Here is a 9,261-nt window from a genome sequence, read left to right on the forward strand (position 1 = left end):
TTTCTGTGGACTATTTACTTACTTATTCCATTAGCACATTTCTGTCTTACCTAAACTTTACTTAAAGAATTCGAAAGTAATTTATATATCAAATCAATGTGAAGATACAATGTAGCTAAAAACTAAACGTTTGATAAAAATCCTAATCATTAATCCAAACAAGACCTATTTGTTTTAAGCTAATAATAGTCGCACAGGTAACCCATGTGACTGCCTTGTCAGATGTTAGTATTTTACGTGAAGGATAGGCAGATATAGAGACGATTTCAATTTGAAGAAGTTCCATTTTCTGATGTTGACCAGGTTAAATGACTACATAATATGCAATTAAGTATTTTGTGGTACTGGACAGGACTTGAATAGACTTGGTTTCGTATTAGACATGAATCCTACTGGACCACTGTGTCCTCATTAATACAGAAACGCTAACAGAACCTTCTTAAGATCCAAAGATCGTAAATGAACTGATCAGTTGTCGGTAACAATGTTAGGCTTGTATATCCCAGTCATTTCTTCCAAATAAAAAGTTGATTCTGTTAATCTTTACGTTATAATGGCAAATAAGCTAACATGGTTTCCTAAGTTTCAATTTTATTTTACATGCTGCAACATTTAAACAGAATTGCATTTTTATCAGAATAGCTTTATGACGGTTTAATTACATGTTATTGAAATGCTCTCTTTATTATTAGAATTTTAACATAATTTAACCGTTCCATTTACATATAACTGATGAAATTGAGAAACAATTTGCATAAAAAGAGACAAAAAATATAATTCAAAAAAAAAAATAATTTTACATGTTCTTTGTTCAAGATTACAGTGACGTATGTGTATACTGAAAAATGTGTGACTTAGGGGCATCAATTGTCAACTAAATAAAATATGTATTCTATTGAATAACAACTCGTCGTAACATGTGGTATTAAAGCAACATGTATAGTACACAACCAATGTCAGAAGACTTTCTAAATTCAAGATTACAAGATGTAAGTCAATAGTCACATACCCGGTACATGTGAAGCGCAGTTATTTTTCTGAGCATCGTGGAGTTATATATTACACGGTCTCCATAGTCAATGCAAGCCTCTGATGTTAACTACTGAATTCAGTCCTGAAATTATCCTCATCGATGTTTGAATGTATTCTCATTGTTGTATGTGTGGCTTCACAGCTCTGAAGAAAATTTTACTAAGGTATAAAATGGAACGCTTATCTTTATTGGATAAAATTTGAGGACAGTTCCAGGATAACGTTAAGAATCCCGGGGACCCATAGGACTCGTCTTCAATATATGAAAGTAGGTCTTCAGGTGGTTGTTTTTAATTAATTTTTCCATGCGTGTTTACCCTTTTACATATTGAACCTATTTGTTACATCGTTGTTACGGATTCAACTTGGAAGTGATATCTTTTTACATTTTGTACTTGAACGTTGTGAGGTAAAGTGTAGGGTTGATGCCATCTAAAATCCAGTGTTGTTATTACTTCATGAATTTCCTTGGGCGGTAACCTCCCTGTTCGATATAGGTTTCTGTTTAATTTTGGTATTAATTTGTCGGATTTGTGTTTTCGGATGCAGCTATTCTAAAGTTAATATACAGACTAGAAAAGCATTCATTTTGCTTTAAACTTTACGATCTTGGAAACAGGGCAAAGTTTAAGTTTAATCGGACTAACGGAGTTTTTCGACAGCATTTAGTATACTAAACGGATAGAGCTTGGTCTTGTTGAGAACACTTGCAAATGACTCAAAACTTGTCTCAATGTCATGAAATTTGTAACTTGAATAACGACAGATGGAGTGAGAGATAAGTACATACAAATATTGACTGGAGCCCGTATCCTAAATTAAGTATAAGTTTGACCTTAAGTAGATTTCTTAAGTTTTTGTGATTTCAGTAAATCTACAGTAAACTTTAAGCTATTTATAAACGCTTAAACTAGATTACTAGAAATGACGTAGTCAGAAAACAAACATATCCGTCGTGAGTATGATTAAGTGTTGTTTTCAGAAAAAGCATTTACATTATTGGCATGTTTTTCTTTGACCAATTAAGTGCTGGTTGTTTTGTAAGTTTCGTCACAATAATAGAAGAATTACTATTATTGTTAAAACATTTTTCAAGTTTGGGGAAATAATTGGATGAGAACTGTTCGACTTAAGAGTGTGGACAAGATTTGTGATGGACAGACAGGAGTTAATCAATATGTCTCCCACCACACAGTGGTGTGGGAGACATAATAATGGCCTCTAGTGCATTTGCATTGGTCTATATGTTGAGGTATAGAGGGGATACTTCCCTCCTGTTATGGGCTCGGGAGCATCTCCCCTCCTGGAAATTTTGAAATGCAGGCATGAAATGGCGGCTCTGGTGCAGTTTTGGGTCTATATATTGAGAAAATATTATTTTGTTTTGCATGCAAATTCGATGAGTTTAAGTCACTGTGGGGTGGGGGATATAGGGGGAGCATGGCTCTCTTGGCCATGGCCCTTGATCAGCCAGGCCTTTATGTTGGTGTTTTGCAACATAAAAATCAAGTAAATCATTCATTAAATTTAAATGTAAAATTATTAATGCTGATCATTTATGTTTTAGTGATTTAACGACTTATACAAATATTCGATATACCTAACAAAATCTTCTTTATATCCAAATAAAACTTATCGGAATACGAGCTTTACAAGCAGAAGTCCTGCTTCACTTATAGCACAGAAAAATTTCCACCTTTAATACCATTTTGTATTTTACACAGTTCATGGAAATATGCATACAGAAGTAAAAATGTTCATTTTTATCCTTTCACAGTTTTACATGAAACTTGCATAAAGGAAAGTTTATTTAATAATTACAAGTATAAAAAGCATAGCTGTCAAGGCTCCACAAAGGCCACGAGTGTGACGGGGTTCAAAGGGAAGGTTTTCCCTGGTGGGGGTCTAGAGGGCGATGATCCCTAAAAGCCGGAAACGCCCTCACATGGAAAATATAGATTTTTAACACAAAATATATCTGGTTTTGAATAGTCTCCCTCCGTGTTTACTTTTTGTGACGTTTATTCATGCGGTAGAAATAACACGTTGCACCGGTGAATGTGAAAGCTGTATTATACGGTATGGAAACACCGTGTCAATGTTGCCTCGCATGTTTGATTCAGTATTATTATAAATTTTCTACAAAAAAAACAACAATTGATTTCTTTATTTCTTTAAAATGCGTGTGACCTTGAATAGAAGGCGTGTGAGCGTGATCTAGGGCCGAAATGCGTGTGTCTTGACAGGTTTGAAAAAGGTGCATTTTTTCCTCTTAAAATTAAGTCAAGACATTATGAAAAGGGCTTCTGATGCTAAAAACTACTGAATTTGGAAGAGGTTTTGCTGAGAAATAGTTAACAGAGTATTTTTTTAACAGAGTAACCTTTTTAATGTTTTGGTAAAATTCTAAACATGTTGGTCAATAAATTCTTAACATCACTTTGCATTGATAAAATATGAAATATGGTAATAATATTAATTTTGTAGTATAAATACCTTTTCTAAGTTGTTTAAAAACGAAAATCATCCTTATTTATCATTTAACTATTGTAATATGTTACACTTTGTGAGTTACAACCATGTTGCACAGAAATTTCAAAGTGAAATAGCATATTTACTCTGTGCAACAAAGACGTATGCTGAGTTACGACCATGTTGCACTGACTGAAAGTGTCTTCCTGAGATACAACCTTTTGACAATTTTACTTTTTTCACTTTTATTTTAAGAATGTGATTTAGATATTTTAACAAGTGATGTATTTCTGTTAAATAAGGCAAATTATGTAAAAAAGTGTATTTAGTAAAAAAATCAAGTTACGACCATGTTGCACTGACCCATCGATATATTATATAATTTAAAGAAACAATACAGAAAGACAACCTTTTTAAAGTCATAAGAATGTATAGAAGTTTAATGAATATAATGATTTGTTGTTGTTGTTTGTTTTTTTTTTGTCGTTGTTTTTTAGTGTTGTTTTGTTTGCTTTGTTTAACGTGTAATATTTCTTCACGAGTAGGCACTTGTGTAGAATCACTGACCTTCCGTAAGTATGCTTGATGGCTTACTACTCACATGAAGAATTCAACGCAGCGAGTGAGGCTCAAACCCACATCGATGAGGGACAACTGATTAAAGTCAGCGACCTTACTCACTATGCTACGGAGGCGACTACTGCCTTCTTTGTAGCACAAACTAAAAGAATTAGAAATGTAATTGAGCAGGTCTAGACCAGTAAGAGACGAAACACACTTAAAAGAAATGAAGGCAATAATATGTGCTTCTATAAGGGTTATAGATCCGTCAGGTTTGCTCATGTGGGACTATTTGACCATTAGCGTTAAATTCCATTAGCACATTTCTGTCTACTACCCTTAAAACTTTACTTAAAGTAATCTCGAAACGTAACTGTTATATATCAAATCAATGTGACAGACTACAATTAAGCTTAAAAACTAAACGTTATGATAACAAAGAATACCGCTTAATCAATTAAATCACCATAACACAGAACCTTGATTTGTTTTTAAGCTAATTAATAGTCGCCACAGGTAACCCATGTGACTCCTCCTGTAGACTGTTAGTAATTTTAGCGGAAGGATAGGGCAAGATATAGAAGACGATTCAATTGAAGAAGCTTCCCTTGTTCTTGAGCGTGCCAGGTGTAAATCACATTACCCATACACTCTTATTGCAATGTAAGTATTTTGTAGGTAAAGGAGCGGGACCTTGAACTCAGGACCTCTGGTTTCGTAGTTAGACAGTGTTACCACTGGACCACTGTGTCCCCTCATAATAAGAACCGCTTAACAGAACCTTCTTTAAAGATCCAAAAGCATCGTAAATAGGAACTGTATGCAGTTGTCTGGATACCTAATGTTAAGGCTTGTTATATCCCAGACACTTATCTTCCAAATAAATAATGTTTGATTCTTTTAATCTTTATCGTTATGTAATGGCAAAATACGCAACTATGCGTTTCTAATTTCAATTTTATTTTACCCATGCGCAACATTAAACAGAACTTGAATCGTTTTATCGTCAGTTTAGACGGGTTTTATACCATTTTATGTGGAAATGCTCTCCTTATATCTAATTAGAACTTTTTACATAATCTAAATCCATTTTACATATAACTTGATGAGAAACATTGAGAAATAATATTTTGAATAAAGAGAGACAAAAACATATAATTCAAAAAAGAAAAATAATTTTACCATGTTCTTTTTTCGATAACTTGACAGTGACGTCATGTAGTAATTCTGAACAAAATGTGTGAGCTGGGGGGCATCAATTGTCAACTAAGATAATAATATGATATTCTATTAGAAATAAGCAAACTCGTCCGTAACATGGTGGTTAAAGCAAACCAATGTATTAGTACACCAATGTGCTAGACGACTTTTCTAAATTTCAAGATTACAAGATGTAAGTCAATAATCAACATACTCCGGCTACTATGTGAAGAGCAGTTATTTTTTTAGCATCGTGGAGTTATATATTTACACGGTCGTCCCATAGTCAAATAGCAAAGCCTGATGATTAACTACAGAAATCAGTCCTGAAACATTATCCTCTACGATGTTTGAAATGTATTGCTCACTGTTGTATGTGTGCTTCACATGCATAGTCTGAAGAAATGATTTTTTATCTTAAGTTATAAAATTAAGTGTAAACGCTTATCATTTATTCGATATAAAATTTATAGGCAGTTTCCAGAAAACGTTAGAATCCACAGGACCCAATAGGCCGTCTATCAATATTGAAAGATAGGTTCTTCAGGTTTGTTTTTATTTATTTTTTCCATGCGTTTTACCTTTTACATATTGACCCTTTTGTTACCAATACGTTTGTTACGGATTCAACTTGGGAAGATGATATATTTATTTACACTTTCCTGTAACTTTAGAACGTTGTGAGGATAAAGTGTGAGGGTGTGCATGCAATTAAGATCCCAGGTGGTGTTATTACTTCTGACATTTCCTTGGCGTAACCTCACTATGTTCGTTAGTGTGTGTTTCCATGTTTTCTATTTTTGTGTTTCATTTGTCAGGGATTTTGTTTTCGGATGCAGCTATTTCCAAAGTCTAACCTATACAGACTAAAAAAGCATTATTATTTGCTTTCAAACTTTAACGATCTGAAACAATGGCAAAGTCTTTTTAAAAGTTTAATTCGGACAAAACGACCGTTGCCTTTCGACAGCATTTAATATAACCAGCTAACTAGCGGATAGAGCTTGGTCATCTGTATGACACTTGCAAAACATCAAAATACTTTCTCATGTAGTGTATTAATGTTTTTGTATAAACTTTTGAATGACACGACAAGATGAGTGAGAGGATTAAGTACAATACAAAATATTGATCTGGGGCCGTATTCATAAAGCATCTTAAGTATAAGTTTTGACTTAAGTTGAAGATTTTACTTAAGTTTTTGGTGATTTCAGCTTAAGTCTAAGTAAAAAACTTAAGTCCTATTTATAAAACAGCTTAAACTTAAGATACGTAAGAAATGACGTAAGTCAGAAAACAAAATAGCGTCGTGAGTATTGAGTAAAGTGTTGTTTTTCAGATAAAAGCATCTTAAACATTATTGTGCATGTTGTTTCTGTCTGAAATTAATGTTGTTGTTTTTTAATGTTTTCGTCCACAATAAAAGCCAAGAATTACTTATTAAGTTGTTTTATGAATAACAAATATACTTAAGTAAAATAAATTTCTTACCTAAGTAATACTTAAGTAAATAATCAATTTCTTATACTTATACTTAAGATGCTTTATGAATACGGCCCCTGGTCTAATTGCAAAATCTCATTTCCCAGGTTTTATGATGGACATCAGCTCATTAGTGAGTAGACTACTTACACTTTATAGCTATCAATTTTGTCTGCAAAATTAAACGTATCTGCTAAAATGGGACTTCGGCTGTTTTGTCTATGTTGGCCTTAATAAGACCATATTGCAATATTACGTGCTGTGAAACTCCCTTAATTACTGAAAGGAAACAGTTATTTTAGTATAAAATATTTTCGCTTTAGAAATATATTTCAGTATTATGTGGTATAGGTGCACGCATTTGACAGCAGACTCTCATGTCTTTGTGTAATAAACCAAGTAATCAAAAGCACTGTAGCGTTTTAAACATTAAAAAATTCTGATTGTGTTCTTTCATTAACTTGTAAATGTGTAACTTTAAAAGACATATTTTGTGTTAGTCCTGAAAAATAATCCTAAAAATTAATATGAATATTTCTTTTGCTGGTAAAAAGCGATAAAATAATTTGAAAGAGTCGAAAAAAATATCAAAAATATGTATAACATACTTCCGCCTGACAAATTAAAGTTTGTCCAAACCTTAAAGTTAAAGAGTTTTGTACAGTACCTTTATTGAACATTTATCTGTCTGGAATAGCCTGGACCAGGGAAGGTGAAGTTAGATATTCGAATGTTCTGTTCCGGACACCTTCAAAAGATGACGGTACATACTACTAGCTGTCGAAATGTGCTCTGCATAAAACATTTGTCCGGACCTGACAGCAAGGAAATAAGAGTAATTGAGCAGCATACGCGCATTTAAAGTAACACATGGCAAAACAGTCAACCTGCAGGTTAATACAATAATGCAAAAACATAGAAGTCGGGTTTCATTTTTTTCCTGTGCAAGTCAAAAAGATGCATTTATGCTTAAGTGAAAACAATAAAAGTGGGAGAAATAACACTATCAACATACAAGACAACAGACATGATATATGCATTGGCACAAGGAAAAGGCAAGAAGGGAAGCCGTCATGGAATGGTCAATAATCGTTATAAATGGAACCGTAGGTTTAAATGCGTTAGTGACTAGCAATGCAGAGAGAAACATACTGTCATTATTAAATATAGAGTAATGCAAGAATCGATATGTTATGCTTTACAAACAGCAGCTGCGATATTTACACAAAAAGATAGTTTGGAATGATCGTAATAAAACTTTACCGCAGTTTGACCCCAAAAAGTAAAATTTGAAGTCGTCTAAAGAATATGATATGTCGTCCGGAAGCAATAAATACTTATCAGCACTAAAATGTATCACAAGTAGCAGAGTATCTATGCCCCGAAATAAAGCCCTAAAATCGCAGCTTATAAAATGAATTTAAATACCACAGTACCAGTGTGCGCAAAATAAGAAACTGATGTTTTGATTTTAAACACATCCAAATAAAGCATTTATCAAACTAAATTACCCTTCTTCTGGAAAGGAATATTGCAATAGACAATAACTGCGATAATTTCAAATCAACCAAATGTTCTTTATAGCTAATTCATTGTTAATATGTACTGTACTTTAACTAAAACAATCATAAATGCACCTTCTTAACAGATGTGTATGTGTGAATCTAATTATAACAGTTGCTAGTTTCTTCAAATTCTACCGGAGGCTGACTTTTCAATGTGTTTCGCTTAACAAAAAATACCATTCTTTTAATGCATCTCATATTTCTGAAAGGTGTACACACTCCCTTGTTAAATGACTGCTATGATTACATACAAAATCTGCCAAAAGATTTCTTCAAATCATAATGATAATTTTCCTGGCCAACATGCCCAAGAATGTGAGACGGTTAACCAGAGTTTAAGACGTAGTTGCACCTGCATGCTTATAGATATAAATTAAGTTACGCAGAACATTTTTAGTTTTGTTTCAAACAGTGTGGGATTTATCCGATCCTTGAAATTATTTAGTTCATAATTAGATATTAATCATTTGGAAAATAATTCGTAAACGAATAGTTAAGGCAAAACAAATTAAAGAAAAAGTATGATATTTATACAGGTCTCAACTGCAGTATAGTTTTTTTTCGGTAAAGGACACTCAACGTAGTTTGTCACCTTTCATTGCTCAATGTATAAAAGCGTAAAGACACTCCCTGGATCATATATCCATATTTGTACATAACATAATTTGTTTTAATAATGAACTGCGTTACAAATTCAACAAAATGCAGGTTTAATGTGAAAAGATTGTTGCTTCTGCTAAACTAGATAGTAAAATCTGAAACAAAATTGATTGTTTACATGTGTTCTTCTTTGCTTCAGGAGGATCATCTTCTGTTCGTAAAGATTTTATTAACAATTACAACAGCAGTCTTTAAGTGCTTTATATTGCGACCGTGAAATGTCGCTGTCCATTTTTTTACTAATTAGGGAACGTGTAGAATTCCGAAACCTTTAGTTTAATGGCACACT

The sequence above is a fragment of the Mercenaria mercenaria genome, chromosome 2, assembly GCF_021730395.1.
Source record: "Mercenaria mercenaria strain notata chromosome 2, MADL_Memer_1, whole genome shotgun sequence".
Classification (NCBI taxonomy): Eukaryota; Metazoa; Mollusca; class Bivalvia; order Venerida; family Veneridae; genus Mercenaria; species Mercenaria mercenaria.